The sequence below is a fragment of the Pelobates fuscus genome, chromosome 9, assembly GCF_036172605.1.
Source record: "Pelobates fuscus isolate aPelFus1 chromosome 9, aPelFus1.pri, whole genome shotgun sequence".
Classification (NCBI taxonomy): domain Eukaryota; kingdom Metazoa; phylum Chordata; class Amphibia; order Anura; family Pelobatidae; genus Pelobates; species Pelobates fuscus.
In genome coordinates this window covers 41,272,616-41,280,659 of record NC_086325.1, presented here as the reverse complement: position 1 = coordinate 41,280,659, position 8,044 = coordinate 41,272,616, and positions in this window count along the sequence as shown.

The window sequence follows — 8,044 nt, the reverse complement described above, 5'->3', positions numbered from 1 at the left end:
TGTTGCAACAGGACAATGACACAAAGCATAGAAGTAAATCAACAACAGCATGGCTTAAACAGAAGAAAATACGCCTTCTGAAGTGGCCCAGTCAGAGTCCTGACCTCAACCTGATTGAGATGCTGTGGCATGACCTCAAGAAAGCGATTCACACCAGACATCCCAAGAATATTGCTGAACTGAAACAGTTCTGTAAAGAGGAATGGTCAAGAATTACTCCTGACCGTTGTGCACGTCTGATCTGCAACTACAGGAAACATTTTGTTGAAGCATTGCTGCAAAAGGAGGTTCAACCAGTTATTAAATCCTAGGGTTCACAAACTTTTTCCACCTGCACTGTGAATGTTTACATGGTGTGTTCAATAAAATCATGACAACATTTCATTCTTTTATTGGTTTAAGCAGACTGTGATTGTCTATTGTGGTGACTTAGATGATCAGATTACATTTTATGACCAATTTGTGCAGAAATCCATTTCATTCCAAAGGGTTCACATACTTTTTCTTGCAACTGTATACACACACACATACATATGTCCACATATAACTTACTATAATTACATATAAATAGTAATAGTTAATATTAGAATATTCATGGATATAATATAAATGAAGGAATAATATATTATTTACTAACGTTAGTGGACTATGTGCAATAGGCATGCAAAAATCACATGTGTAACATTACTAAGTGCTATGCACAGTTTCACACAAGAAAACCAGACACAGGAAGATGACATAACACTACAGTAATGTATTTACTTTTAAATATTAAGGATCTGATGATAAAAAGTGACATTGTATGAAGAGTAGTGATGTCGCGAACATAAAAGTTTGATGCAGAGTCTGGTTTTAATCCATAAAGGGCATAAATCACCTAACATTCCTAAATTGTTTGGAATAACATGCTTTAAAACATCAGGTATGGTGTTGTATCGATCAGGTAGTGTAAGGGTTACGCCCGCTTCACAGTGACAGACCAAACTCCCCGTTTAACGCACCGCAAACAACCGCAAACAGTCCATTTGCACAACCGCAAACTCCCCATTTGCACAAGGATGGATACCGATCGATGGTTCGATATTCTGAGCCCTCTCTGATTTACTGGACATGAATATTCGATATCCACCACAAATTTTATATAGCATTTTATGTTTGTTTGAGACCACCTTAAAAATATTGGATATCGCTAAAAATCATGATCACTATATACTTTCTCTACAAACCTCTAAAATGAACCAAACTACTCATCCATCCGCTATACCACTTTATCTCACCTAGAACTAGTGCCCAGTTAAAATACTTGACTCTTACTTACCCACACTCAGTCATGCCACACACATTTCATCACTATTCTCACTGAGTCCCTCTAACTACGGCTTAATTCATCTTCTACATCAGAACACTACTTCTAAGATTGGGTTGTATCCATGTCTCGGGTCTTTCATTTAGAATAGGGGCAGCTTCGGTCTCCTTCAACACTGACACTCCAGTGCATATTATTAAAAGATTGGGCAGATGAAAATCCTCAGTCTACAACCAATATATTCCTCATCCCGAGAAAGAAATGAGGAAAGCTTTTAAAAGTTTGGCTTTGTAAATTTGATGCAATAAGTGTGTTTTTCTTTAATACCTTTTCACCCTCTTTGCATGAACCCGATTTACATATATTACTAATATGTTTCTGAACATATATATTATATTATTCACTCACTCACTCACTCTCTGGGCCGTCCTAAGACATCATGCTGCCTAGGTCCAACGATAAATGACTATGGGGGATAATGTATAATAAACACAGGTTACTGGCTATAGGGGGGATAATGTATAATAAACACAGGTTACTGGCTATGGGGGGATAATGTATAATAAGCACAGGTTACTGACTATGGGGGGATAATGTATAATAAACACAGGCTACTGGCTATGGGAGGATAATGTATAATAAGCACAGGTTACTGACTATGGGGGGATAATGTATAATAAACACAGGTTACTGGCTATGGGGGGATAATGTATAATAAACACAGGTTAATGGCTATGGGAGGGATAATGTATAATAAACACAGGTTACTGGCTATGGGAGGATAATGTATAATAAGCACAGGTTACTGGCTATGGGGGGATAATGTATAATAAACACAGGTTAATGGCTATGGGAGGGATAATGTATAATAAACAAAGGTTACTGGCTATGGGATGGATAATGTATAATAAACACAGGTTACTGGCTATGGAGGATAATGTATAATAAACACAGGTTACTGGCTATGGAGGATAATGTATAATAAAAAAAGAAAAAAAAGAATGCAGCTTCAGAATTAATCTAAATTGTATGCTGTCTAGGAGGTGGGAGGGTCTGGGAGGGAGGGTCTGCTGCTGATTGGCTGGAATGTGTCTGCTGACTGTGAGGTACAGGGTCAAAGTTTACTCAATGATGACGAATAGGGGGTGGACCGAACATCGCATATGTTCGCCATCCATTGCGAATGCGAACATGCGATGTTCGCCGGGAACTATTCGCCAGCGAACCGTTCGGGACATCACTAATGAAGAGGGTGAAACCAAGGCTAAGACTTTTTAAAATCTAATTTTATGGTCCAAAATGAGACAGTCAGACTGAGAAAAGCCTTTGAAAATTGACAGGTTTTTGACGAATGGTTATCCAAAAGATAACCAAGATGACGTCAAATGCATCACGAAATTTAGTTAACCTATTATACAAAATAGTAAATGGACACCCTGACAAGAATTATCTGTGATGCAATTGTGCCATCTACTGACCAAAACCTAGATGATAGTCTGTAGGGAAGACATGCCCACCTTACACTATGGGTCACTGTCAACTAGTAACATATAGAAAAATTCTCCTTTAAAAATTAAGGACAAAAGAGAGAAACACACTAACTGTGGATGGGACATCTAACATCTAAGATCTGACATCTGGAGCAGAACGAGAACACACCTATATATGACATATGTTCTTATTCTAAATTAAGGATAGTAATCTTTAATTAGGAAAGTTAAAATTTCCGCTAGACTAAAAATCTGGTTAGAATTATTCTTATGGTTATTGGATGAAAAAGGAATGGTTAAATGAGAAAGATGGTATTGTCAATTGCAATATAAAAGGGTATATTGCCTATGAGAATTGTAGCAAATAGTGAGGAGTTAACAGACTGTCAGTCCAAAAATCCTTTTTATTGCCCTGTGCTGCGCTGTTGTGAGACAGATGCTATGAAAAGCTCTGTGTAAAGGAATTTCAAGTTGATGCTGTGTTAAGGAATGTTTAGAAAGCTGGTTTCAAAGTGAAGTGTCTTGTCATAAATCTTGTGGAAAACTGCATACATGTCGATAAAATGTTGCTAGATTTAGTGGTCTGTAAATTGTGTTAAATCACTGCCATATTGTATGATATGTTATACCTAAATATTCACTGATTCTTGTCACGCATGTTATATATTATTATTATTGTCACAATAAAAGATATTTTTATAATTAGATGTGATTAATTTAAATATAAATCCTCTAATAAATGTATGACAGGGTCAATAAAAGCTGAAAATAGTGGGTAGCTCTGCGCTTTAATTAATCAAGGGGAACAGGGCCAATGTATCAATTTTTTGATTTTGATAGTTGTTATGAATATATAATTTTTTACTATTTATCACCCCATAAATATCCTGAGAGTATACTTTAAACTCTAGTAGATTACATGGTAGAAGGTGTATAGCACAAGTCAACGCAAAGTTTAATGAAAAGCTCTAAAGTAGATGTTAATCAACAAATTATTTATTAATCAGTTTTACTCTAATGTTTCTATGTTTTACACCAAGTTACTCAATTTGACAGAATAAAACATTTTCAAGAAAGAGGTTTGATGGGAAACACCTGAATGAGAAAAACTGGTATGATGGTACTTCATTAAAACAAAATGCTCAACCCTCTCCATACACACCAAACATTTGGGATAACAATCATTTAAATTCCCAGGTTCCAAGGTTTGCTTACAGAGCTATCTTTTACAATAAGATAATTTAGTGCACTAACTAGTCTCAATGTGAAATCAAATGCACCGGTGTTATCCACATGTACAAAGTCATGGTAATGAGCTTGTAAACTTTTTTTTTTTTATGTATCGACAATTTTTATTGAAGTTTAATAGGGGTACAGAAGAGAATAAGGATGGGGAAGCAATGGTAAGGCGGAGTATCTTACATACATTGGCTTAAAAGCAATATACACATAGATCATAACTAACATGGTGATATGTAGCCCTTGTGTCATGCTAGGTGTGTTTGACATTACAGGTTTTCCCAGCAGTGTAGGGGAACTCACATTGAACCTTTCAAGGTTCCTAGTTGGCTAGGTGCATCTTTGGTATCAGGTCTAGAGTCTTCGTATGTCGTATACCCCTGGTAGGGGGGAACTGTGGAGAAGGGTCGGAGTAGGAGACAGGAAGGGGGGAGAGGGGAATAGGGGGGTAGGGGGTTAGGGTTTTCCCAGGCAGTCGGTTGTTTGTGGTTGCGTCTTTCAGGCTTCTATTCCCTTAAGCATATGTTATGTCTAATGGTAGTGTTACTATTTTCATTTTGTAGCGTCCACATTTGTTTGCAATTGCATGTGTTCGGCCACCATTTTATTTTGTATTTACAGTTAGTTTGAGGAAGGGCACAGCTGTCGATCCGTAGGTCTCTGCCTTAGTCATCTCGCTTGGAGGATAAATTGTCACGCTCCATGTATTATTGCCAAGTTTCCCAGGCCTGTGACCAATCTTTTTTGGAGTAGAGTAAACGTCTGGCTGCTAGCTCATAGCGCTTAGTTGTTTCTATGGTTTGTATGCATTCTGTTGCTGTGGGTGGGCTAGTGGATTTCCAGTGTCTACTAATGACTGTTAACGCAGCCAGAAGTATGTGGTAGGTTAAGTATTTTTGTCTTAAACAAATATGAATACCGCACTCAATCAATAGCATAAATAATTGTTAAACCTATGCTTAATTTCATAGTGTTTATTATAAAGCTTATAAGTATAATTCATAAAGATAATGGTATTTCATCAAATTAGCACATAATTCATCTTATATACACAAACTATGTACAAATATCTATCTAGACACAGTATCTTCCTATGTGCAATGAATAGTTCAAAAAAAGTGAAAAAAAATGAAAAAAATGAAAAAAATTGGAAAAAGAAAAAAGTTAAGAAAAAGATTAAGAAAAAATTAAAAAAAGAAAAAAATGAAAAAAATGAAAAAATGAAAAAAATGAAACAAATGATGAAAAAAATGAGAAAAATGCCAAAAATGAGAGAAATGAAAAAATTACCAAATATTAAAGTCCTAATAAGTGGCAGTCCAGTATATAGTGCACTATATGTTTGCCCACTATCTGTGGGTTGATCTCACCAATGTCGTCTATTTCTTTATGCTGTATCCTGTAGGAAGATGCTGTAGTCTGTGAAAGATGGTCTGGATGGAAGGGATGGAACGAATTCCTGATGGTAGAAAAAATGATCACCACTCTGTATCTGCTGTATCTTTTTTTCTACCATCAGGAATTCGTTCCATCCCTTCCATCCAGACCATCTTTCACAGACTACAGCATCTTCCTACAGGATACAGCATAAAGAAATAGACGACATTGGTGAGATCAACCCACAGATAGTGGGCAAACATATAGTGCACTATATACTGGACTGCCACTTATTAGGACTTTAATATTTGGTAATTTTTTCATTTCTCTCATTTTTGGCATTTTTCTCATTTTTTTCATCATTTGTTTCATTTTTTTCATTTTTTCATTTTTTTCATTTTTTTCTTTTTTTTTTTTTTTTTTTTTTTTCTTTTTTTTCATTTTTTCTTAATCTTTTTCTTAACTTTTTTCTTTTTCCAATTTTTTTCATTTTTTTCATTTTTTTTCACTTTTTTTGAACTATTCATTGCACATAGGAAGATACTGTGTCTAGATAGATATTTGTACATAGTTTGTGTATATAAGATGAATTATGTGCTAATTTGATGAAATACCATTATCTTTATGAATTATACTTATAAGCTTTATAATAAACACTATGAAATTAAGCATAGGTTTAACAATTATTTATGCTATTGATTGAGTGCGGTATTCATATTTGTTTATGATATTGATTAGGAGGTTTTTTGTGGGGTTATACCTCGAATACCGGCACCTTACACTTAATTGAGTGCCAGCACAAATTGTTTTTTTGTAAGTATTTTTGTCTGCCCTGCACATGCTTTGGAAAGAGTTGGAGGAGGTACGTCTCCGGCTTGCGGGGTATAAGTGTTTTGGCACTATCTTGTAGAATGGTAGTAATATCGTCCCAGTAGGGTGTTAAAGAAGGGCAATCCCACCAAATGTGGAGCATTGTGCCTTTGTGTTGTTGGCATCTCCAACAGAGGTTGGAGGCCTGTGGGTAAGTTGCTTTTATGCGTGTAGGTACTAGGTACCACCGGTATAAGAGTTTTCGGGATAGTTCCATGTGGGAGGCACATTTAGAAAGGGAATTGTGTGCAAGGAGAATCTCATTCCATTGTTGTTCATCAAGAGTATACTTAAATTCTCTCTCCCATGCATCAATAAATGAGAGTTGTGCGTGTGCTTTTCGGGTGTGCATTGTTTGGTATAGTTCCAAAATGAGTTTTTTTGGGTTTGCGAGACGTGAGCATATCTTCTCTACCACCGTCAGCTGTAGCCCTTTTACATTGTTAGACCCTGTCAGGGTTTGCTTGTGAAGCCATGAGCGTAACTGCATATAAGAGAATGATGCTATCGGGGTCAGTTGGTAAGAGGTTGTTAAATCTTTGAGACTTCGAAGCGTGTGTTCCCTAAGCAATTGGTGTAAGTGTGTCACACCATGTCGATGCCATATTGTGTAGTTGAAGTTCGGTATCATATATTGTAGTGCTTTTATGGGTATGGCTGGTGATATTTTGTTTGACCATCCCACTGTGCGGCAGTACTTGTCCCATATAGATAGAGTAAGAGCCGTGGTTGGCAGCAGTTCGGTCGTAGCGGGCCTGCTGTGCCGGGGAAGCCATGCCAGTATTGTGATGGGTATATTATTAGCATGTTGTGCCTCCAGGTCCATCCATTGGGTTGGGCGCTTTCGGTTGCATGCTGCTAGTAGGGGGCCTAAGTTAGCTGCTCTGTAGTAGTTATTTAAATTGGGTACCCCCATACCCCCTTCCTTACGTGGTTGGTATAATGTGCTCTTCGCCACTCGTGCTTTATGTTTGTCCCAGATAAAAGTTAGTAGCGTTTGTTGTGCGTCTTGTAGGAATTTGGGTGGTATCTTTATGGGCAGTGTTCTAAACAGATATTGTAATTTTGGTACAACAATCATTTTAATCGCGGCTATTTTCCCTGACCAAGATACAAATTTCTCCTTCCATCCTAACAGTAAGTTTTTTATTTCGTTCAGTGTTTTCTGATAGTTTGTTTTATATAGGTTTGCTAAAGTTGGGGTGATGTTGATTCCTAAGAATTTTAGGTGGTCATTACGCCAATCGTAGTTAAAAGAGGTGCGCAGCCTATCTAGGTCACCTGCTGGGATATTGATACCCATTGCTTGGGTTTTAGTCATATTAAGTTTATAATAAGAACATTTGCTATATCGGGAGAGCGTGTCATGAAAATTAGGCAGGGATATGTGTGGTTGCTCCAGTGTTAGGAGAATGTCATCTGCAAAAAGTGTGAGTTTATATTCCTTTCCTTGTCTCGTGATGCCGTGTATATTTGGGTTGTCTCTAATGAGTTGTGTTAGTGGTTCCAGGGATAGGATATATAGGAGAGGTGATAATGGGCAGCCCTGTCGTGATCCATTAGATATGTGGAATTGTTTAGAGCTGAATCCTCCATTGGTGACTTTTGCTGTCGGCCCAGAGTACAACGCTCCTACTAACCTCAAAAAAGTGTCCGGGAAGCCATATTTGAGCAAGACGGCTTGGAGGAAGGGCCAGTGCAGTCTGTCGAAGGCTTTTTCAGCATCAAGTGACAACATGACGCACTGGGCCCCACCTCCGCG